At 41.2% G+C, this 23449-nt stretch overlaps 3 non-coding genes across 3 annotated transcripts; 2 read left to right on the top strand and 1 right to left on the bottom strand.

The window, feature by feature from the left end:
* The first annotated feature begins 13750 nt into the window (after nt 1-13750).
* Nucleotides 13751-13822, top strand: TRNAW-CCA (transfer RNA tryptophan (anticodon CCA)). Its single transcript has one exon. It is a non-coding gene; the product is annotated as a tRNA-Trp (tRNA).
* Nucleotides 13823-17718: 3896 nt separating this feature from the next.
* TRNAR-ACG (transfer RNA arginine (anticodon ACG)) lies at nt 17719-17791 on the bottom strand. The gene has a single exon. It is a non-coding gene; the product is annotated as a tRNA-Arg (tRNA).
* Nucleotides 17792-20031: 2240 nt separating this feature from the next.
* Nucleotides 20032-20103, top strand: TRNAW-CCA (transfer RNA tryptophan (anticodon CCA)). Its single transcript has one exon. It is a non-coding gene; the product is annotated as a tRNA-Trp (tRNA).
* Nucleotides 20104-23449: the final 3346 nt, after the last annotated feature.

Here is a 23449-nt window from a genome sequence, read left to right as displayed (position 1 = left end):
GAAAGTTTATTTTGTCTCATTTCTCTGTTTCCCCTTTTGGTCAAGAAGTGTTTATCAATCCCTTGATGCTGGGTCCTGGAAAATCTTGGGAGTTCTGTCCCATGTTTTACACCCTTGGGAGTCATGTCCCATGTAGCAGGGCAGCAGTGAGTTCACATGCTGAGCTGGCTTAGAGAAAGAGGTTACATCTGAGAAACAAAACAGGTTCTCTGGGGGTAACTCTTAAGCATAATTATAAGTAGATTTAGCGTATCCTTTGCAGGAATAAGTTTCATAGGGGCAAACCCCAAGATCGAGGGCTTGGCTTATTGATGTGATAGTGTCTCTCATCAGAAATTTTCCAAATAAGGAAGTTGAATATTTCTTCTTTCTTCCCAGTCCCCCCAAGGACACCTTTCAAATACTTCTTTATTCACTGTCTAAATTACTCTATTGGGGCACCACACTAACCTGGACAAACCAACAAGATCTCACCCCCTATTCAAGATTCCATGTACTTATGGAGTTCGGCTAAACTGATCATACAAGTCAAATTACGTAATGTGCTAAGCAAAATATACATTTTGCACCAACTAAACATCTCTCCCTTTGGTCTCATACAGAAATTGACATTTTCAAATATGGGCAATATCATCCTTTCCCCTTGTGCTCATTTTAAGCTATTATGTACCCCAGAAACCCCATGTCCTTTCATCCTCATTAAATATTGCTTGATGGGATCTTTCTGATTGTTTCCATGGAGATGTGACCCACTCAATTGTGAGTGGTATTTTGATTAGATGGTTTCCATGGAGATGTGTCTCCACCCATTCAAGGTGGGATGGCTTAGTAGAGCCCTTTAAGAGGGAACCATTTTTGGAAAACCTTTAGAGCCACTGGAGCCCACATAGCCAGAGACCATTGGAGATGAAGAAAGAAAATGCCCCTGGAGAAGAAGTCTGGAGAGAAAGCTAGCAGATTCTAGGCAAATGACTCCCCAGCCGACAGAGGTCCTCCTGACCCATCAGCCTTTCTTGCATGAAGGTAACCTCTTGTTGGTGCATTACTTTGGTCATTTTCACTTCCTTAGAACTGTAAACTTGTAACTTACTAAATTCCCCCCTTTAAAAAAAAATTATTTATTAATTAATTTTAAAAATTAACAAATGAACAAAAACATTAACATATGATCATTCCATTCTACATATATATTCAGCAATTCACAATATCATCACATAGTTACATATTCATCATTTCTTAGAATATGTGCATCAATTCAGAAAAAGAAATAAAAAGACAACAGAAAAAGAAATAAAACGAAAACAGAAAAAAAAAGATTATACATACCATACCCCTTACCCTTTGCTTTCATTGATCACTAGCATTTCAAACTAAATTTATTTTAACATTTGTTCCCCCTTTTATTTATTTTTATTCCATATGTTCTACTCATCTGTTGACAAGGTAGATAAAAGGAGCATCAGACACAATGTTTTCACAATCACACAGTCACATTGTGAAAGCTATATCATTGTACAATCATCATCAAGAAACATGGCTACTGGAACACAGCTCTACATTTTCAGGCAGTTCCCTCTGGCCTCTCCATTGCATCTTGAATAACAAGGTGAGGTCTACTTGAAGCGTAAGAATAACCTCCAGGATAACCTCTAGACTCTGTTTGGAACCTCTCAGCCATTGACACTTTGTCTCATTTCACTCTTCCCCCATTTTGGTCGAGAAGGTTTTCTCAATCCCTTGATGCTGAGTCTCAGCTCATTCCAAGATTTCTGTCCCACTTTGCCAGGAAGGTCCGCACCCCTGGGAGTCATGTCCCACGTAGACGGGGGAGAGTGGTGAGTTTGTTTGTCGTGTTGGCTGGACAGAGAGGCCACATCTGAGCTTGGATATTTAGCAGAAGAGATCTCCAAATTAAATGTGGAAAGTGCAGCCTGGTTTCTCCTCACAGCTTATAGTGAAATGCGACAGGAAAGAGAGAAGCTGAGAAATGAACTCTTGGGTACAAAGAAACCAGAAATTGATGTCCTGGAAAATTCTGGGCTTCTAGTAAGGGAGACCACAGAGAATAGTACTCCATGTGAGGATTTGGCCAGATGTGGAACCAGTCAGCCATTTCAGAGAAAGCCAGGATTGGATATGGAGTTATCGAGGAAGGTTTTATGGAAAATCCTTAGTCTGATGGGCATGATCCAAGGCTACTGCCTCGAAAGCCAACGAGAATGCTATGGGACATGTATAAACAGAGCCGCTGCCAGTCTGGACTGGGAGGTTCAGAGAAGGGACACATTGGAGGAAAAATAACTTCACAGGCAAAACCATGGAGGCTGAGGTCTGAAGTCAAGAAGCTTCGGGCTAGGAGAGTGGACCCATCCAAGACCATGGAGAGAGTGAGTTTGCCCCAAAGGCAGAGGATGGGTCTTCCTCCTCATTGCATGACTCAGTGGAAGAGTCATGCCGCCACAGACCTTGGAGAGGGTGAAGCACATTCCTAGGGGTTTGGGGAGAGCCTGGCTGCCACCACATGGAGGGGTTGAGTGTGTGCCCCGGAGATGGCAGAGAGCCCGGGTGCAGCCCCAATGCTTGGAGAGGGTGGAGCCAAGAAAAAGGTGTTCTCCCCAATGTCCCCTAAGGTTGCTTTCGGAGAGAGGCAGGCCTCTGTGTAGGCCTTTGGAAAGGGTGGGACTGCCGCTTTCTAAAGCCCCAAAGATAAATGACTCTCAGACTTTGAAATCTGTTGAACTTTGCCCTGCAGGTTTTCAAAACTGCTTGGGTCCTGTGGTCCCCGTGTTCCTTCCTCCCTATGGAAATGGGTATATGTATCCTATGATTGTTCCTCCTTTGTATGTTGGCAGCAAATAACCTGTTTTGAGTTTTTATAGGTCCAGAGCCAGAGGACAATTTTGCCTTAGAACAGACCATGCCTGTATCTAACTTTGATAGGAGTTTGTACTGTTTCTAACTTTGTATTTCATTTGTATTGCTACTGAAATGGTTTAAGGATTTCTGATATTGTTATGAAATAAATGTATTCTGTATATGGGAAAAATATGCCTTCTCTAGGGTCCAGAGGGTAGAATGTACTGGTTTGAAAGGATGTATGTACCCTAGAAAAACCATGTTTTAATCCTAATCCCATTTTGTAAAGGCAGCCATTTCTTTTAATCCCTATTCAGTATTGTATGCTTGAACTATAATTAGATCATCTCCCCGAGATGTGATTTAATCAAGAATGGTTGTCAGACTGGATTAAGTGGCGGTGTGTCTCCACTCCTTTGGGTGGGTCTTGATTAGTTTCTGGAGTCCTATAAAAGAGGAAAGATTTTGGCGAATGAAAGAGATTCAGAGAGAGCAGAGAATGCTGCAGCACCTTGAAGCAGAGAGTCCACAAGCCAGCGACCTTTGGAGATGAAGAAGGAAAACGCCTCCTAGGCAGCTTCATGAAACTGGAAGCCAAGAGAGAAAGCTAACAGATGACGCCATGTTCCTTGTTGCTTCCTATTGAAACGGAGCTTGAAGGATATTAAGGAATGATGAGAAAAAAAGAAAGGAGGAAAGAAAGAAAGACACAGACGGGCTCAGGGGGTCTGAAGCTTGAGTTTACTTCAGACAGACTTCAGACAATTTTATTCTCAACCAGATCCTAGTTATATACCACAGGATGTCAATAGATATGCAGGCATTTCCTGAGGGAGCAAGATTCTTATCTCACAGTGTTCTTCATACTTAACATAACTGTTTTGGGTAAACATTCTCTTCCTCCCAGACTGCTCTACATAACAATCTCCACAGTTTACCGCCACCATCCTGAGGCCAGCAGCTTGCAACAAATTCTGTAGGTCTTGCTTTAAACTCTTGGCTTCTACAGTTCCTCATGTGCCCTTCCAGTTGAGAGAGAAGCCCTAACTGTGTTCACCATGTGCCGTCTCTCACTTGAGAGAGAAACCCTGAACTTCATCAGCCTTCTTGAACCAAGGTATCTTTTTCTGGATGCCTTAAATTGGACATTTCTATAGACTTATTTTAATTGGGCATTTTCTCAGCCTTAGAAGTGTAAACTAGCAACTTATTAAATTCCCCTTTTTAAAAGCCATTCTGTTTCTGATATATTGCATTCCAGCAGCTAGCAAACTAGAACAAGGGTATAGAATGAGACTAAAGAACAGGGAGCAGTTACTTAATGTGTACAGAATGTTTAACTGGGGTTAAATGTTTGGGAATGGACAGAGGTGATGGTAGCTTGTTATTGTGAGAAAATTAACAGTGCTGAATGGTGTGTGAGTATGGTGAAAAGGGGATGTTTAGAGTCGTATATGTCACCAGAAGGAAAAGTTGGAGGTTAAAACATGGGAATGTAACATAATGAAGCTTGTAGTGGACAATGCCCATGATCAACTGTACAAATATAAAAAAAATTCTTTCATGAAATAGAGCAGATGTACAACATATTATAAGGAGTTAATTACAGAGGGGTATATGAGAAAATATGTGCCTATTATAAAATATGGACTGTAATTAACAGAAATATTTTACTACTCTTTCATCAATAGTAACAAACATACTATATCAATACTATTGGTCAATAATATGAGGGAATAAGGAGTATGGGAGGATTAGGGTTATTTTAAAATTTTTACTTATTTTCTGGAATAAAGAAAATGTTCTAAATTTGACTATGGACTACGCACAACTGTGTGATGATACTGTAAGACAGTGATTGTATACTTCTGATGGTTTCTATGCTGTGTGAATATATCTCAATAAAATTACATTAAAAAATGAAAAAGGTGGCAGTAGATCTTGAGGGCATGGCAGCAGAAGCCCAAGGAGTAGATTCAGTTGTGGGTGACTGCTGTTAAGAGAAGGTTCATGGTAAAATGAGCCTCAGCGATCCGTGTTAAAAGAAAAAATTGGGGAGGTGGTCTCTGCCTGAGATGGGGCTCTGGGATCAAGCAGTGCCAAAGGCTTGCCTACTGAGGGGTAAGACAGAAAAGCACTCAGTTGGGTGAGTGATGGTACTATTACCTAAGGAAAGGCATACAGGATGGGGAGCAGGTTGGAAGGAATGTAGATGGATTTCAATTTTGGACACAAGTTTGAAGAACCACTGGGGCATCAGTGAAGTGATGGCCAGGGGACATTGGGATACATGGATCAAGACTCCAAATTGTGTAACAGTGAGCAAGGCCTCAGGGGAAAAAATCCAGATAAAAGGACTTGGTAAATGAAGCAGGTAAAGTCTCAGATGAAAACTAGATGTCCACTGAACTCATAATCCATGTTCTGTGCTTTTCTCCAGGCTATAGTAGAACAAAGAAATCTCATGAGACAATGATAGCTAGAATGTAAGAGGGCTTCAAATCATACACAGAGTAAAGGGAAGCACAGAACTTACTGAGCTCTCTTTGGAGTTTCCCTGCAAAAGGAAAAGAAATTAATCAGTACTTCCTACAGTAGACAAACCAGGTCTCTTTGGCCAAGGACCCTCTGGGACGCCCTGGGGATTTTGTACAGAGTCCTGTGAGCTATCCCAGAACTTGGAACTCCAGGTCACAGTCATAGTTACAACTTGGGCAAAGTAAATGGAGATATTGAGTGAGGAAGGACTGCATTGAAGGCCTCCATAAAAAGACCTCTTTGATCCTTTTTCCCTCTGTCCTCTCCCTCCCCCTCTGACCAGTTCCACTTTCTATAATATCTTTGCTTCATTGCCTTGGTCCTCTGATTGCTTTACCTTTGATTCAGCATTCCTTGCTCTTTCTCCCAGTGAAGTGTCTAGATGAAGCCAAGAGCACCCACCAGGAGAAGTCCCAGAGCAAGCAAGAGTGAAATCTAAGCTGCTGCCCATGGAAAGTCCTTTGGGAAGGGAGCACCTGAGCTGGAATTGCTGAGCATTATTCCTGCCGAGAAAAACTCCAAAATGCTAGATCCACAATTGGAAATGCTTTAAAGACTCCCTAAGGCCTCTGTTCCAGCTTTGCCCCATTTTTCCCACAGGGTAGTTGGGATACCAAGAAATCTTGGGAGCCACCCTAAAAAATAATATAAGAAAAGACTTTGGGAGGCATGAATCACCCCCTAGAATACAGGACTGAATCTGGGGTGCTGAGAAATGAATATAAATTTTTCTGTTTCCCTCAAATTATGAGAAGAGAGCTTCCCACTGAGAATCACCTTGAAGATGGGGGATATCCTCAAATTATATGCAATTGCTGAGTGAAGTATTTTGGGTTGAGAAGAGAACTACTTGGCAGGAATTAAGAAGCCCTGAGCCCTAGTCCCATCTCCATTGCTATATGTGGTTTCAGCCAAGCTTCCAGTGTCTTTCTGTCTTGGATTCGTTCCTATAAAATGAAGAATTTGGTAATATTATCTGTCCTATTGACACTGCCATATCAAATAAGAAAACCATATGAAGAGAAATTGGAAATTCATACTGAATATTTTGCCAGGATTTCATTTGCATTCAGCCATCCTCCCTTCACCCAGCCAGCCCCTCCATCCACCCACCCATCCCCTCCATCCACCCAATTAACATGATCATGTTGAAAAAAGTGAGTATGATAACCCTTTCTTTGTCTATCAGAGAAATGATTCCCTGTGAATAGAATACCTTTTCAAAGGGGTTTAGTGAAATGTCATTTGCACAGGAAATGTTAAGAAAATGAGAACTACCCATACAGTCAGAATGATGTCATCTCACTTTGGACATAAATAAAACATCCAAGGTCTAGTGCCTGTCTGATGAGCAAATTTCCTCCAAAGACCTGTCAAATATTGCTGTTGTGAGGATTAAAGGGACAGCATTTGGCGTAGAAAGAATGCAGCAATCGGTTATTGCTATCCTCATAATAAAGTGGAAATTTTTATTAGTAACGTTGTTCCTGGCAGTTTTTCATAAAAATTAAAAAAAAATCATGTCTCTTTGTTTGGCTAGTCATCATCTTTCCCAGCAGTCCCCACACGCCTCCTCGCTTGCTGCATTTGTGTTCTTCCTCCATAAAATTTAATCCTATATGGCATAGTCTTTCGTATAGTATTATTCACTAACTTTTGGCTAGGACAGTCTCAACTTCTCTGGATACTCATAACAGCTGTAGGATGAAAACCATGTATGTACTGATAAAGGAATTTTTTTTTCTAAACTTAAGATATAAAATAGAAGCCAAATATTTCATTCAACACATTCATTAACAAGGAACTAGTTAAGGATGTTAAAACTGGCTCAAATGAGGATTTGACTTACAGAAACATTTATTCTCTATCAGACAGCGAACGTTTGCATTGCCCGGGACAGGAATCACCTGAGTTGGTGTCCTATAAATTAGCATCTCTCTCAATAGAGTTGTAAAAGGAAACGAAACAAGGGCACACTCCTGTAGCTCCCCAGCATGAGGTCTGCTTGACAATGCCAGTATTCTATTGAAAAGACATTCAGCGATACTTTTTGGCCATTTAAAAATCTTTCACAGTTTTTCCTGACAACTCTTATTTCTTTTTTTTCCTCCTGCAGCCCCTAGTACAATATTGAGCACAAAGCAGGCGGTTATAATTCACACAAAGGCAGCAAATATTAGGGGAAATGTTCAGCAGGTGAAGAGACTGTTTTCCAAGAAAGGTTGTGTAGGCAGCGCTTAGAAAAGACTAGAAAGAGATTTCTGGAAATGATCTAGATCATTCACAAAAGGCCCAGGGGGGAGAGAAAATGACACCCGGGAACAGCCCTGCAGCCCTTTAAACAAGGCCTCTCTCTACTTGCCTCCTTCTGTCCAGCCCTGGCTTCAGTGAAGTCACAGTCTTGTAAAAATGGTGGGAATTCAAGAACTCTTGCTTGGCAGCTTCTCACGGAAGTCCCTATGTTGGCAGCCAGCTTATTTTACTCTCTGACAGTATCTTTTCAATTCAACTCAGACCATCTGTTCTTTGCAGGCAAGGAAGGCGATCTCTTGCATGAAATCTTACCTCTGACTGCAGGCATTCTAAGAACTCTTCAGTTTAAACGTTTTCTCTTTAGGTAAAGTCCACTTACCAAAGACAACTAGGAATACTCCTACGGTTAAGCTCAATTAGGTTATTTAATTTGCTGCAGGGAGGAACAGTGCACATTAGAGGAATAGCGGGGTGTTAGTTCGCAAGCTGCGGAATACAATAGACCAGAAACAGAACGACTTTTAAAAAGGGGAATTCATTAATTTGTAAGCTTACAGTTCAAATGCTGTGAAAATGTCCAAATTAAGACAAGCCTATAAAAATATCCAAATTAAGGCACCCAGGGAACGATTCCTTCTCAAAAAGACCAATAACACTCAGGGTTTCTCTCTCAACTGGAAAGACACATGGAGATACCTGCTAGCTTTCTCTCCAGGTTTCTTCAACAGCTTCCCTGGGAGTGTTTTCTTTATGCATCTCCAAAGGTCTCTGGCTATGTGGGCTCTGTTGGTTTTCATGGCTCTCAAGTTTTTTCCAATATGGTTCCCCCTTAAAGGGTTCCAGCAAGCAACCCCGCCTTGAATGGGTGGAGACACATCTCCATGGAAACCATCTAATCAAAAGTTACCACAATTAGATGGGTCTATCTTCTTGGAAACAATCAAAAAAGATTCCATCCAGCAATACTGAATGAGGATTAAAGGATATAGCTTTTTTGGGGTACATAATAGCTTCAAACTAGCACAGGGGGCTTCTAGGTAAGATGGAGTTGGGAAAAGCTTATGGGATTTTGGGTTTGTACTGGGAGATTCTAAGGAGGGTGCCAGAGAATCAGACATTACTGCTATCATGACATGGGACTATTCAGTGATTGGGTATCCACAATTTTTATCTAGGAGACAGGAGAATTAAAGTGGGGCTGCGGATGTCACTGTGAAAAAAGTCCATTCACTATATTAGCTGAAAAAGGGAAGTTTTAACTTATTTTTGTGGTTGCTGTATCCTTATCTCTTTCCTGATTTAGATGTAGTATGGCATGACCTAGTCTCCATCTTGTTCCATCCCAGATAACAGAGGAGTTTTGCCTGTTTATTGTTTCTACTGTACAAGTTGTTTATGTGCAGTTGTCCAGCCTTTAGCTTCCAGCTGCTGGGCAATGTTTTGCTTTCTTCACACCAATCTCACAGCCTTATTTAGCAAGGACTGAATGTAATCATATGGCATATAATTCAGAGAAATGTTTTTGGCACATAAGAAGTGCTTAAGAGAGATTTGCTGTTTATCGTTGTCATTAGTGTCTGGAAAACTACAGTCTACACCTTACTGGAGCCAGTTTGTACCGGCTCAGGAAAACTGATTTGTGGGTATTTCTTCCTACCTCAATGTCCAGGGACTTCAGTGATGTTCCACTGGTAGTTTGAAATCAGCTATGGTGGGACAGTCTATAGAAATTGGCAAGCACTGCTCCCCATAGTAAATTTTTTCTCCTCCCAGAGAGCTGATTGTTAAACATTTCCCACACCATTATCTGGGAATAACCAGGAGGTAAGTAGCACAATGTAAAATGACTGTGGAGATGAAGGGGCATTTAAGAAAAGTGTTTGCTTTCTCGTGAGTGGAAGAAATCTGGAGGTCAGGCTAGAACGAGTTCATACCTAAAGTGAAGTCCCCATTAATATGGGCTTTTTAGGGTAGTATTGCAGTTCCAAAAAGAACTATCTCCATTTGTGGACTTCGGTTCAACATCCAGGTTGAACAGAAGCGAAGAAGTGAAGAACACGAATTTAGTTTGCAAAGTAATTATGTCCTACTAAATAAGGTAATCATTTTCAGAATATTTGAGCAATTTATATTTTCTGCCATGTGTAGCATGTTTTTACTAATGATTCTATGATTCTAGTGACCTTATCACTCATTATCTCATGATAATGCTGCAGTTAAGGGATTTGGAGTTTAAGCACTAAAACATGAAAGACGAATGAGCAAAGGACAATAAAGCATTGCTGTATTTGTGATTCTGGTTTCTGTGTTACCCCTTCATATCAATGTACAAAAGAGAATACGCTTTATGACTGAGTAAGCATTATCAGATGTGCATGTGTGCAAGGTAGCAGGAAAGTGACTACAGAGTTTGGGCAGAATTCACACAAATTTTTACAGTAAAGGAGAAGAAAGAACAAGGAAAACTTCTCTTGTCTCCTTGAGAGACAAATGGACACACGTTATGATTGGCTTCTGCACCACTGATGAGAGGTGCCTGAATTCATTTCGGAGGTATACGTGTACAGTTTCAAGAGTCGGAAGACCCATGGCCTTACATTTAAAATCAGAAGGTTGCGCCTCTGAGCCCTCAATCTTGGGATTTGTTCATATGAAACTTATCCCCGCAAAGGATAGGCTAAGCCTATACTTCTACAGTATGGACAGATGAGTAAATCATCTGTGAGATGGCAAAAGCTAACAGCTTATTCCTGGAGACCTGTTCCTTAGACCTTCAGGACAGGATCCAATTTTCTGGGCTAAGTATTATAGACAGAGGGATATGGACCCAAAGGAAAAGCCAGCTATCAGAATTGGGATCCAGGATCAAAACCCTTGGCAATAAGGGTGACTTAGTGCTAAGACCCAGTGTTTGAAGGAGCCCTCTTATGTGAGCGGCACGTTGAAAGAGGGTAAATTAACATAATCAAGTCGGCAGGAGCCTGGGATCGTGGGTCTCCAGCTTTGGGCAGCACAAGGCTACCCAGACTGAAGAACAAGGCAAGGAGTGAGAGAAGCTACTTCCACATCAGAGTGTTCAGGAATTTGTCACTGAAACTCCATGACAGCCTAATTAAAAATTTTACTTGCTTCTACATTAGAAACAATTAATTATAAACAACCAAGCAGAAATCAGCTATTCTGCGAATTATCATTAAATGCCAGTGAAAACAAATGAACAAAGATATTTCTAAAAGTTACTGTGTCACTGCGCTTTTAGTTACAGTTGTCGGTTTGAGTTGATGCTAATTTCTAGGTTCATCTGCAGCATTATTTTGTCATTTTGAAAGCAACCTGGGATGTCGCCCATTTCTGCTCATGTTTTGTTTACCTTATTAAAGAAAAAGAATAATTCTAACATCTGATATTAGCCAATTCATACAATTCTATTCAATAAAACCAAAGTCTAAATCTAAGGAAGACATTAAAAATCAACAAATACGTTTCATTACAAATCTCTACTGAAGGAGGCTGGTGACATGGACAAATGTTTTTAAGAATTTCACCAAACTTTAGGCAGTAGTAATTATAATAGCATTTATTGAGAGTACCCTATGTGCCAGGCACTGTTCTAAGCACTTCCCATGTATAAACTCATTTCCAGCAGTTTCCATATATAACCTTACAACACCCCTATGAGAAGGGTACTATTATTACCTCCATTTTACAGATGAGGAGAGGATAAATTTCAGTTTTCAGTCCACAGCAGATCACATTGAATCTTCTGGCAGCACCAAATTGACCGACTCCTTCCTTTCTGTAATCAGCTGCAGATCATCCTAAACTCTTGGTCATTTTATACTCTGAAATTTATACCTTAATTTATGACACCAACCGTAATGCAATCCTGACTTTACCTGGAGTGAGAACAGACTCCAGGTAAACGGTTAACGGCTCAGTCCTTAAGATTGCCTCATTCTAGACATCAGCCACAAGCCCAGGGGCACTGGTCCTTCTGACCTATCTGCTACAAAATGAGATTTTTTTTTTTACAAGTATAAATTATATTTGACTTTACTCGCTCTTACTTTTCTTCCAATGATAAATTTAATGAGGGAGTATATGGAAATCTCTTGCGATGTGATTAGATTTAGAATCCACTCAGACACTTTTCATATCAAGTATATATTGCAAAATAATGACAAAGCTCCAATTTGCAGAGCACATCTGTATCATTAGAGAAATCATTCTGAAGCTAACCTGGACATAATTAATAAGGCACCACAGCCATAGACAAAAGGAAGAATCCAATATATATGAAAAGAGAGAGTGGGAGCTGGACTGGGAGTCCATCAGGAACATTTGTCAAGCCTCCCTCCCTTTCCCAGCCACATCTTGGGCTGTTTGTCCTGCTCTGTTGACACCTGGAACATGTACTCCTCCAACAGCGCAAAGGCTCAATGTTTATGATGGCCAGCATCATTCACTGCAGCTGGCCTTTAAAGATGATTTCCTGGTGGTAGAACACTCCTTGGTTTTTACAAAATGAGATGTTTTTACCACCTCCTCAGTTTTGCAGCACTCAAGAAAGCACCCTATTCAGGATTACAGTTTTACCATAGTGGAAAGGATACCAATCAGGTCCCAAAAGAGAGGCATCGTGCAGGTCTGGAAGGGCCAACAAAAGCAAAGCCCCTATGTCCTCTCCAGGTGGAGCCAGATTGCTGACACACCCAGGTGTACTGCCAATCAGGGAAGCTTCACCTGAGCTTGAGTGTCCAGAGTTTTTATTGGGATTTCATTGTGTTGGCATAATTGATAGAATCTATGCCCAGTGCTGAAATCAGCATCCACTCCCATTCACTTCTCTGGAGGTTGGGCTGATAGGAAGTGGCTCAAAGCCTCAACCCTCTCATCACACGGTTGGGGTTTCTAGCATATGACCAGCCCCACTGCTAAAACTACCCCTGTAGCTGCCCCCATCCTGAGTCATCTCCTGAACGTAAACCAATCATGGAGTCTATCTTGAAGACAAACGACACTTCTAGGACTCCAATGATTTAGAGGTTATTCTCCAGGGACAGGGACAAAAGCCAGAGTTCTTTTTTGGAAGTTAAATCTCTTACCGAATACTAATTAGTAACCCAGAGAGTTGTGTGCACTTGCTAACAGGCTAATATTTGCTCATGACCTACCAAAAGGACTCTGCTATGTACAGAGTCACACCCGAATTCTTTCGATGCAGCATTTCCTTTCTATCCCAGCTGGAACCCTAGGCTCTGGACCGATTTTTCAGGATTAAGAAAGGGAAACCTTACTTTTCAGAGAAAGATATGTCTCTTCTACAGTGGTGGGTCTCTCTTCGGATTATCTTTTTCTAAATTCAAGGTAGCCTCCTCACTACCCCGGGAGGTGGTCTACGCATAGATTTCCGGTCCCCGTGGGACTAAATGTGAAACCTGTGTCTCCTGCTTACTTGGCAGGGATGTAACCAGCCAGACCACTGAGCCAGCATTACTTACGTGTTCTCGCAGAAAAAGAGCTTTTGTTCTTCTTAGTGGACGTTCTCAATCCGGCGATCCTGGTTCCGAAGGAGTCACTAAGCAGGCTTCTCGTGGAAGGAGGGTGAGGGTGCAGGGCGCCGCCGCCGTCTCAACAGGGACGCCGCGCTCTTGAAGGCCAGCGCCCTGGAAGCCACACCACTGTCCCCGGTTAGGGTCGGCGCTGGACACAGGCTCGAAGCCCCCCCCCCCCCTCGGCCAACGGGCCTGACACCAGCTGAGAGCAGGGCTGGGGGAGCAGCCACTGGTATTTACCTCTAGCTCCCTTCCCTGCCGTGCCTTGTCCCGAAGCCACCGATTTTCACCAGAATGTCTGTATTTCTGAAGAGACGAAAACCAACAAAACGCCCCCAAACATCTTTCTTTTATATTTGTGGAAAAAACTAAGGAAGAAAAAAGAATGAAAAATGACTAGAAAGAGGTGAAAACGGAAGTAATACAGAAGCAGAGAAAATCGGAAAGCGACTGAAGAGACGGAAGGAGGCAAGCGCACTTTATTCTGCGTCCCCAAAATAATCCCATAGATGACGTTAACATGTAAGAGAAAATTGGGTCCCTGAGCCGACCTCGTGGCGCAACGGTAGCGCGTCTGACTCCAGATCAGAAGGTTGCGTGTTCAAATCACGTCGGGGTCAGTTCTTTTAAGCCGTGCGCAGTTTGCTTAGAAGTCTCTGCCAAGTGAAATAAGTGGAGGAGGAAAAGGATGGCCTCAGGTGATACTTGTGCATGCTCAGGAAACCTCCCTCTTCGCCGTTCCTAAACCCTTACTTCGGAGGGAACCATCCCTTCCTGTCTGGGAGACCTGATCTCAATATACTAGCACTTACGCCTCATCACGCATTTTTATGCACCGGAGAAGTGAATCCAAAATAAGCTTTTTCTCTTCTCCTTAACTCTTCCCTTAGTAGTTAGGCTGGGCCCAAGGCCATTTATTTCACAATACAGATTACCAGTACGGCAGAGAGGACAGCTAATTCCACCTTCTGAATAAGTGATAAACAAAAAATAAGAAACTACGGTACGGTAGCAGAGTGGCGCAGTGGAAGCGTGCTGGGCCCATAACGTACAGATGAGTGGATCAAAACCATCTACTGCTAATTCTAGTCAACTTTTTCCCATAAAACAAATTCCCGAATTCGCAGTCAAAGAGGGCTGATTTGTAATCTGAGAGGGAACCTGGTTAGGTTGTCCGAGATCATAGAGGGAGATTAATTTGCATTTCTTTCAGGCTTTTGCTTCTCTTAGGTGCAGTAAATTACTATCCAAAAATAGACTCAATAAACGTAACAAAAACAGCAATTATAGCCTTTACTGAGCACTTACTAATTGTTGTGCCCTATTCCAGATGTTTTCCAAGCTCTAAATAATTTAATTTTCACAATTCTATAAGGTGAATATTATTACTCTCACCTTACAATTGAGAAAACTGGTGTCCAGAGGTCTGATGACTTGTTCAAGTGCTCAGCAATAATTGTAATACACCAAATTAACAAAATGAAGGGGGAAAACCAAATGATCATCTCGATTGACACAGAAAAGGCATTTGAGAAAATCCAGCATGCTTTATTTTATTGGGGGGAGGCGGTGCATGGGCTGGGAACCAAACCCTGATCACCTGCAGGACAGGTGAGCATTCTACCCCAGCATCTTTTCTTGATAAAAACACTTTGGAAAATAGAAATAGAAGGAAACTTCCTCAACATGATAATGGTCATATATGAAAAACCCATAGTTAACGTTGTACTCAGTGGTAAAAGACTGAAAGCTTTTTCCCTAAGATCTGCAACAAGATAAAGATACACACTATCACCATCACCATTGTTATTCACAATTGTGCTAGAAGTTCTAGCCAGAGCAACTAGACAAGAAAAAGAAATAAAAAGCACCCAAATTGGAAAGGAAGAAGTAAAACTTTCACCATTTGCAAATGACAGCATTCTTTATGGGATAAGTCCTGAAAAACCTACAACAAAGCTACTAGTGCTAATAAATGAATTCTCCAAAGTGGTAGAATACGAGATCAACACTCAACACTCAATAGTATTTGTATACACTTGTAGATGAGCAATTTGAGGAGGAAATAGAAAAAAAGTCATTTACATTAGTGACTAAAAGAATCAAATGTTTAGGAAAAAATTAATGAAGGATGTAAAGGACTTGTACAGAGAAAACAACAAAACATTGCTAAAAGAAATAAAAGAAGACCTAAATAAATGGAAGTATATTCCATGTTCATAGAATGGAAGACTAAATTTATTAAGATTCTGTTCTGTCAAAAATGGAGAAGCCAATTATCAAATTTATTTGGAAGGGTAAAGAGCCCCCAAATAGCAAAAACATCTCGAAAAATAACAAAACTGGAGGACTCACACTTCTTGACTTTAAAGCATACTGCAAAGCTACAGTGATCAAAACAGCATGGTATTGGCATAAAGTTAGATATATTGACCAATGGAATCGAATTGAGAATTCAGAAATAGACCTTCACATAGATCTATGGCCAATTAATTTTTTACAAGTCTTTGAAGTTCATTCAACTGGGAAAGAATAGTTTCCTCAACAACTGGTGTTGGGAGAACTAGATAGTCATATGCAAAAGAATGAGAGATAACTGCTATCTCACACGATATACATAAATTAACTCAAAATGGATCAAAGACCTAGGTATAAGAATCAGTACTAAAAAACCCCTGAAAGAAACTGTAGGGAAGCATATTCAAGGTCTTGTGGTAGGCAATGGTTTCTTAGAGTTTACATCCCAAGCACAAGCAATGAATAAAACACAGGTAAATGGGACCTTCTCAAAATTAAAAACTTTTGTGCACTTTTTCAAGAAAGTGAAAAGACAGTCTACTCAATTGTTCTAGTTTGCTAGCTACTGGAATGCAACACACCAGAGACAGATTGGCTTTTAATAAAAAGGGGATTTATTTTGTTGGTTCTTCAGAGGAAAGGCAGCTAACTTTCCACTGAGGTTCTTTCTTATGTGGAAGGTACAGGATGGTCTCTGCTGGTCTTCTCTCCAGGCCCCTGGGTTCCACCAACTTTCCCCGGGGTAACTTCTTTCTGCATCTCCAAAGGCCTGGGCTGAGCTGCGAGTGCTGAGATGAGGAATGCTGAGATGAGGAATGCTGAGATGAGGTATGCGAGCTGCTAGGCTGTGCAACATTGTGCTCTCTCTTGTAAGCACCAGCCAATTAAGTCAAATGTCACTCATTGAAGCAGACACGCCTCCTAGCTGCAGATGTAATTAGCAACAGATGAGGTTCACATACCATTGGCTTATGTCCGCAGCAACAAGACTAGGTATGCTCACCTGGCCAAGTTGACAACTGAATCTAACTAACACATCAATGGAAGAAAATATTTGGAATCCATATACCTGGTAAGTGTTTAATATCCAGAATAGGTATTTTTAAATCCTACAGCTCAACAATAAAAAGAGAAACAACCCACTTTAAAAAATGATTTGAATAGAAATTCTTCCAAAAAAGGTAATACAAATGGCTAAACAGCACATGAAAAGATGCTCAACATCATTAGGGAAATGCCAATCAAAACCACAGTGAGATATTATTTCATACCTACTAGAATGGCCACTATTTAAAAACCAGAAAACTACAAGTGGAGAGGATGTGGAGAAATAGGAACACTCATTCTTTGCTGGTAAGAATGTAAAATGACGCTGCTACTATGGAAAACACTTTGGCAGGTCCTCAGTAAACTAAGTATAAAATTACCATATAATCCAGCAATCCTACTGCTAGGTATAAACCCAGAAGAACTGAAAGCAGGGACTCAAACAGATATTTGCACACAGATATTCAAAGTGGGATTATTCACAATTGCCAAAAGATGGAAGCAACCCAAGTGACCATCAACAGATGAATGGATTAAAAAATGTGGTATACATATACACTGAAATATTATTCAACCATAAAAAGAAATGAGGTCCTGGTGCATGCGACAATATGGATTAATCTTGAGGACATTATGTTGAGTGAAATAAGCCAGGCAAAAAAGAACAAATACTGCATGATCCCACTGTAATTAACTAATTATAATAAGCAAACTCATACAGTTAAACTCTAGAATATTTGCTACCAGGAAATAGATTGGAGTTAAAGAATGGTAAGTTGATGCTTAACTTGTACAGAATTTCTATTTAGGCTGATGAAGTTTAGGAAATGGATGGTGAGCATGGTAGCATATTATTGTGAATATAATAACAGCACTAACATATATAGGTGAATATAGTTAAAAAGATAGATCTAAAGTTTATTCTTTTAAAATTAAAAGATAAAATTAATTAGAATAAAATTAAACAAAAATTAAAAGATAATTAGGGTTGTACAACACAGTAAACTATATTTACTAGTAGACTATGCTTACTAGTTGAAGTAAGAAGGTTCTTTCATAAATTATAAGAAGCTTTCATCAGCTGATGTGCTGTTTGGACAATTGTGAAAACAACCTATTTAGCGATGGTAATTTAAAGAAATACATTTTAAGAGAAGTGAAAAGTAGAGTTCGAGCCAGCCAGGAGTCGAACCTAGAATCTTCTGATCCGTAGTCAGACGCGTTATCCATTGCGCCACTGGCCCTCAACTGCAAAGCTTTCGGGGTTAAACGTAGAGAAAAATAAAATGTTGGAATTACTGCCTAAAGTGTGTTAACCTATTCTTTTAACTTTCTTTCTTCTAATCACCAGGATTTCCAAATCAAGAGCCTCAGAACTGAAACAAAATAAGGTATTTTTGATTGACTTACCTTCCTGAGCAACGAAAAACCCGTTTTTATGTAATTTGGAAACAATCTGAGGGCAAATATAATATTCTTAAAAAGCAACTTGCAACAGAACTTACTGAAGGAAAAATGCCCATAGTTGGCAGGATTCGAACCTGCGTGGGTAGAGCCCAATAGATTTCTAGTCCATCCCCTTAACCACTCGGACGCGACTACAGCATACTTCCTGCACTTTTAAAATATTTTTATTACCACATCTCTAGTTTACCTTTCATTTAATATGTGGCAGAGGCCAGAGTAAAGTATCTCACATCCAACCGAGGGAACTGGAGAGGAGTCAAGCAATTTCAATTGTGGCACGTAGTAAATTCTCGAAAAATGATTTTGGGTGTTTTATTGTAAAGCGTTAAGAATTTGTTAGAAGGAAAAATTACCCGCTCCTCTTCACTTAAGCGATAAATGTAATTTAGAGAAATTATTTATTGTAAGCCAGGAAACTTCCAATGCCTCAGGAAAATCTTACACTCTAGTTGCGAAAACAATTTTAATCTAATGATTATAACCACTGTAAAATTAAAGCTAGACAACTATCAAAGAGGACAATTTCCTACAATACCTTATAATAAAGTGCTTTATCTTTTGATGGGAATCAGTGGGGTGTGTGTGGGGGGGTGGGGGGAGCCACAACAAGATAGAAATGTTTGAGCCGAGAGCTTGAGGAGAGGGGTTAACTAGGCCAAGATTGTTTTAAGACAATAGGGAACCGCGGCTGCCTCGCGGGGCTTCCAGGTTAAGATTGTGGATTAAACACAGGAATTACTTTTGTGCACCTCGGAAATCTCACCCAAAAATGAATTCTAAAAAGTATATAAATTCACATAGGAAAAAGTTCGGAAAAGGAGATAGCGACAAAATTGTGAAATCTGGAAAGCGGATAGAGGAGTGATAACTTATTTGTCAGTCCTGAGAAAGCTGAATCCTAAACCAGTAGAGGGAAAAGCAAAGAAGCGATCAGATTTACACCCTAAAACCGCTTTATCATCTGCCATGTAGGTTCAGGAATTGTTAGCACTAGCTTTACCTGGAAACGCCTCTCTTCCACCCTAAAAGGAGACTAGACGTTTATTTTCTTGAAAGGGTGAATACAGGGTCTCTGAATTGGAGCAATGATTCTCAAACTTTTCTGTGGACAGCAATCATGGAAGAATTGTTAAAACAGATTACTGGGCTGCACCCAGTAATTTCTGAATTCGGCAGGTCTAAGGATGAGGCCGCTAATTTGCATTTCTAACGAGTTCCCAGGTGACGGTACTGGCCCCGGGACCACACCTTGAGAAACACTGGACTGGAAGCGACCAGGCACCGTTAGCTGAAAATTGTTATTGAAAAATGACAATTCTACTCCCCAAACCCAGCCGTACTCCCCAAAACCCTGGCCTCCAGATCTACACCATCCCGGCAAAAGATGCAGGTAGGTTTCTTGGGAAACATGCATAAGATAATTTGCATTTAAAAATCTGTTAACACAGACCTAGTAGAAAATGGAGAAATATCAGGATTTTTTTTTTTTTTCGGCTTTTGATGTGATCTGAATGGTACGTGCACAGTGTAGAGACCAGAAGCGCCACGGATTCTGACCAAGTGCGGTTTCCAGGAGAAAAGCCAGCGGCTCTAGGCTTTGAAGTCACGCAGCTTCTCGGCAGGTAGAGGATGGGGCCTGCGTGCCGGCAGGGAGGAAGGGAGGTGACGGCGATTCCCGGAGAGAGAGAAGTCTAGTGAATTTACAGAAAAATTAATAGTGCCAACCGTGTAGCCGTTCTTATTCCTGTTTCACTGCGGATCTAAACTCAATATGTACACGATTTCCCTCAAACCAGGGAAATTTGGACATGAGACACGGATGGATATTTCTCATACCGAACATTTGGATTGATACTTCTACCGGTCAATCTCTTGTTTTTCTTAACGAAACTGTAAGCAATGGGGAGAAAATGATCACCCTGAATAAGAAAATAAATCCTTCGGTCGCGGCGGTGGGTAATGGCCGGATGTTTAAACGGAATAAAAAAAGGCTAATTAAAAAGAATATAACGGTTGAGACCTCGTGGCGCAACGGTAGCGCATCTGACTCCAGATCAGAAGGTTGCGTGTTCAAATCACGTCGAGGTCACGGGTAAGGGGTATTTTGTTGAGGAGAGCATCTAAAAACCAATCTGGCCTCCTTTCTCTGGGGTCTTAGATGGTCCTGGAATTCAGATCTGAGATCTGTTGAGGCTTGCGGGGTCCAGACATAAAAACCCTGTTTATCGTTTCACTGTGTTCGCCATGTGCCTTCTGACTTGAGAGAGAAACCCTGAACTTCATCAGCCTTCCCGAACCAAGGTATCTTTTTCTGGATGCCTTAGATTGGACATTTCTATAGACTTGTTTTAATTGGGACATTTTCTCCACCTTAGAACTGTAAGCTAGCAACTTATTAAATTCCCCCTGTTAAAAGCCATTCTGTTTCTGGTATTTTGCATTCTTGGAGCTAGCAAACTAGGACACTCATTCTCAGATCTCTTTGCTTCTCGAGGCTTCTTTTGCTTTTCTGCCTCCACCATGTCGTATGTTCTCCTTACCCTGTCCACAGCTTCAGCCCCATGCCCACTACACTGGGCCAGAAGCCTGGGACATCCTGGATATTACCTCTTCTTAACTTCCTAATCTGAGCAGCGAGTTCTGCAGAGTTTTATCTGCTAATATATTATGTTCTGCCTGTCCTCTTTTTTTCATCACTACAATGGCCTCCTTTCTTACATCAATTATTCCTTACCAGGGCTACTGATATGAACCTCCTGTCTCCATCAAAGCTCTTGCTCACACAGCTAAATCGGTCTCCTTATCATACTTGTTTTAAAATGCAATTTTTATCCTGATGTTTCCCTCCTTACAACAAAAGAAAACAACCAGCTGTGTCACATGGACCTTCCTTTAGTGTATTCTGCTCCTTCCCCCCTCAGCGCCTTTGCAACTCCCCTTTCCTCTATAAGAAAGTTCTCGGTCCTTTGTGGCATGATTCAGACACACATGCTTCAATTGTCAACCAAGACAAAATGCCAGTTTCCCAAGTAACACCTTCCTCTGATCCCTAGACAAGGTCCTCCAGTTATTTGCTCCTGGAGCGTTACTCTTCCCCCGAGACTTATTCCATATATTACCCCAAACCATCTACATTCTTGGAATATTTTGTTCCTGACTCTAAGAAGCTACAGTGTATGCTCGGTGAGAACTGCATGGGTCTGTGTTTTTTTTTTATGGCTGTGTCCCTATTGCTTAGCCATCTGTCCCACAGAGAAAACATTCATTCACTAATTTTTGAGGAGCAGTGGCAGGAAAGGGCAGATTAATTACATGATTAACTTTACCATGGTTTCATTGAACACCTCTTCAAAGGGAGGAGCATGGTACAGTGGTAGCATGCCGGCCGGGGTAGGTCAAAGAACAATGAGTCAAAACTATCCTCCACCCCCTTCTTTCTTTTTTTCCCTCTTAAAATGAACCTATGCAATGAAAACATAAGCCTAGTTATTTTACTAAGAATGAATTGTATTACAGTATTTGTTATTTAGATGGATATATTTACGACATTCCTTGGTCCTGTCTTTTGCAATACAAGGCAATGAGAAGCAAAAAAGTTTCTCCCCAAATGTGAAAATTTCATTTAAAAAAAAATCAAATGGACGTTTTTGATGTTACTGTATTTCTAAAAGATATGATGATAGTATTCGCTACCAAATTGTTTACTAGTATTGTATAGTCATTCTCCATGTCTAGGTTTCACAGTCTTCTATTAAACTGGGAATTGTTCCAGGGATAAGTGGAGCCATCATTTATTTTGTGGCTGTTTTATAATAGGTGTGATGCCAGATGCTTGACTTTAGGCGTCTCTTCTAACCCCTAGTCTCTCATGAGTTTTATATAATCCTCCAGTTTTCAGGTAACAAAATTTAAGCTTGCCATAAATAACTTGCTTAAAATCGCATTAAGTAAGGGACAAACCACACAGGAATTTATGTTTTTCTAACACCAGCAGCTATTAAAGGTTAATTTTTTAAAATAATAATATCATGACCCTCTTGTCAAATTTAAAATGAACATATGGGCTCTCTGCTCCTCCCCACTCGACAGCAGCCTCATCTTTTCGTGCAGCCCCAGCCACATCTCTGAGGCAGAATGATGAAGGTCGGAATAAACGGATTTGGCCATCCTGGGCACCTGGTCACCAGAGCTGCTGTAAACTCTGGCAAAGTGAAGGTTGTTGCCATCAATGACCCCTTCATTGACTTCAGCTACGTTGTTTACATGTTCCAGTATTATTCCACCCATGGCAAGTTCAAAGGCATTGTCAAGGTTGGGAACAGGAAGCTTGTCATCAAAGGGAATCCCATTACTATATTCCAAGAGTGAGAGCCCACCATCATCTAATGGGGTGATGCTGGTGCTTACTATGTTGTAGAGTCCATTGGTATCTTCATAACCATGGAGAAGGCTGGTCCTCACTTGAAGTATGGTGCCAAAAGAGTCATTATCTCTGCCCCTTTGGCCGATGCCTCCTTGTCTGTGATGGGCATGAACCATGAGAAGTATGACAACTCCCTTAAGATTGTCTGCAGTGCTTCTCCATCACCAACTACCTGGCCCCATTGGCCAACGTCATCCATGACAACTTTGGCATTGTGGAGGGACTCATGACCACCGTCCACACCATCCCTGCCACCCAGAAGATCGTGGATGGCCCCTATGGGAAAATGCGGCATGATGGCCGTGGGGCTGCTCAGAATATCATCCTTCATCTACTGGTGCTGCCTACTGGTAGGCAAGGTCATCCTAGAGCTGAATGGGAAGCTCACTGACATGGCCTTCCACATTCCCACCCACAATGTGTCCGTGGTGGATCTGACTTGCCAGCTGGAGAAAGCGGCCATATGCGATGACATCAAGAAGACGGTGAAACAGGAGTCAGAGGTCCCCTTAAAGGACAATCCTGGGCTCTACTGAGGACCAGGTTGTCTCCTGAGACTTCAAAAGTGACACCCATTCTTCCACTTTTGATGCTGGGGCTGGCATTACCTTCAACGACCACTTCGTTAAGCTCATTTCCTGGTATGACAATGAATTTGGCCATAGCAACAGGGTGGTGGACCTTATGGTCTACACAGCATCCAAGGAGTAAGAGTCCCTGGACAACCAGCCCCAGTGACAGCATGAGAGGGAGACAGGCTGTCAGCTGCTGGGGAATCCTGGCCCCACTCCATCCCCCACTACTGAGAATTGCCCATCTTCCACAGTTTCCATCCCAGACCTCCTGAAAAATGGGAGGGGCTGAGAGCCCTACCTTGTCATGCACCATCAATAAAGTACACCAAGCCAAAACAAAAAACAACAACAAAAAATATGCCAAAGATTTAATTTAACTGGTTAATAATGAAGGCTATCAATTATTCCAACCAATTCAAAGGAGAATTAAAATAGAA

Source organism: Tamandua tetradactyla, chromosome 25 (genome assembly GCF_023851605.1).
Source record: "Tamandua tetradactyla isolate mTamTet1 chromosome 25, mTamTet1.pri, whole genome shotgun sequence".
Lineage (NCBI taxonomy): Eukaryota > Metazoa > Chordata > Mammalia > Pilosa > Myrmecophagidae > Tamandua > Tamandua tetradactyla.
Note: the sequence above shows the minus strand (reverse complement) of the source record. Positions and strands in the feature narration are given on the sequence as shown.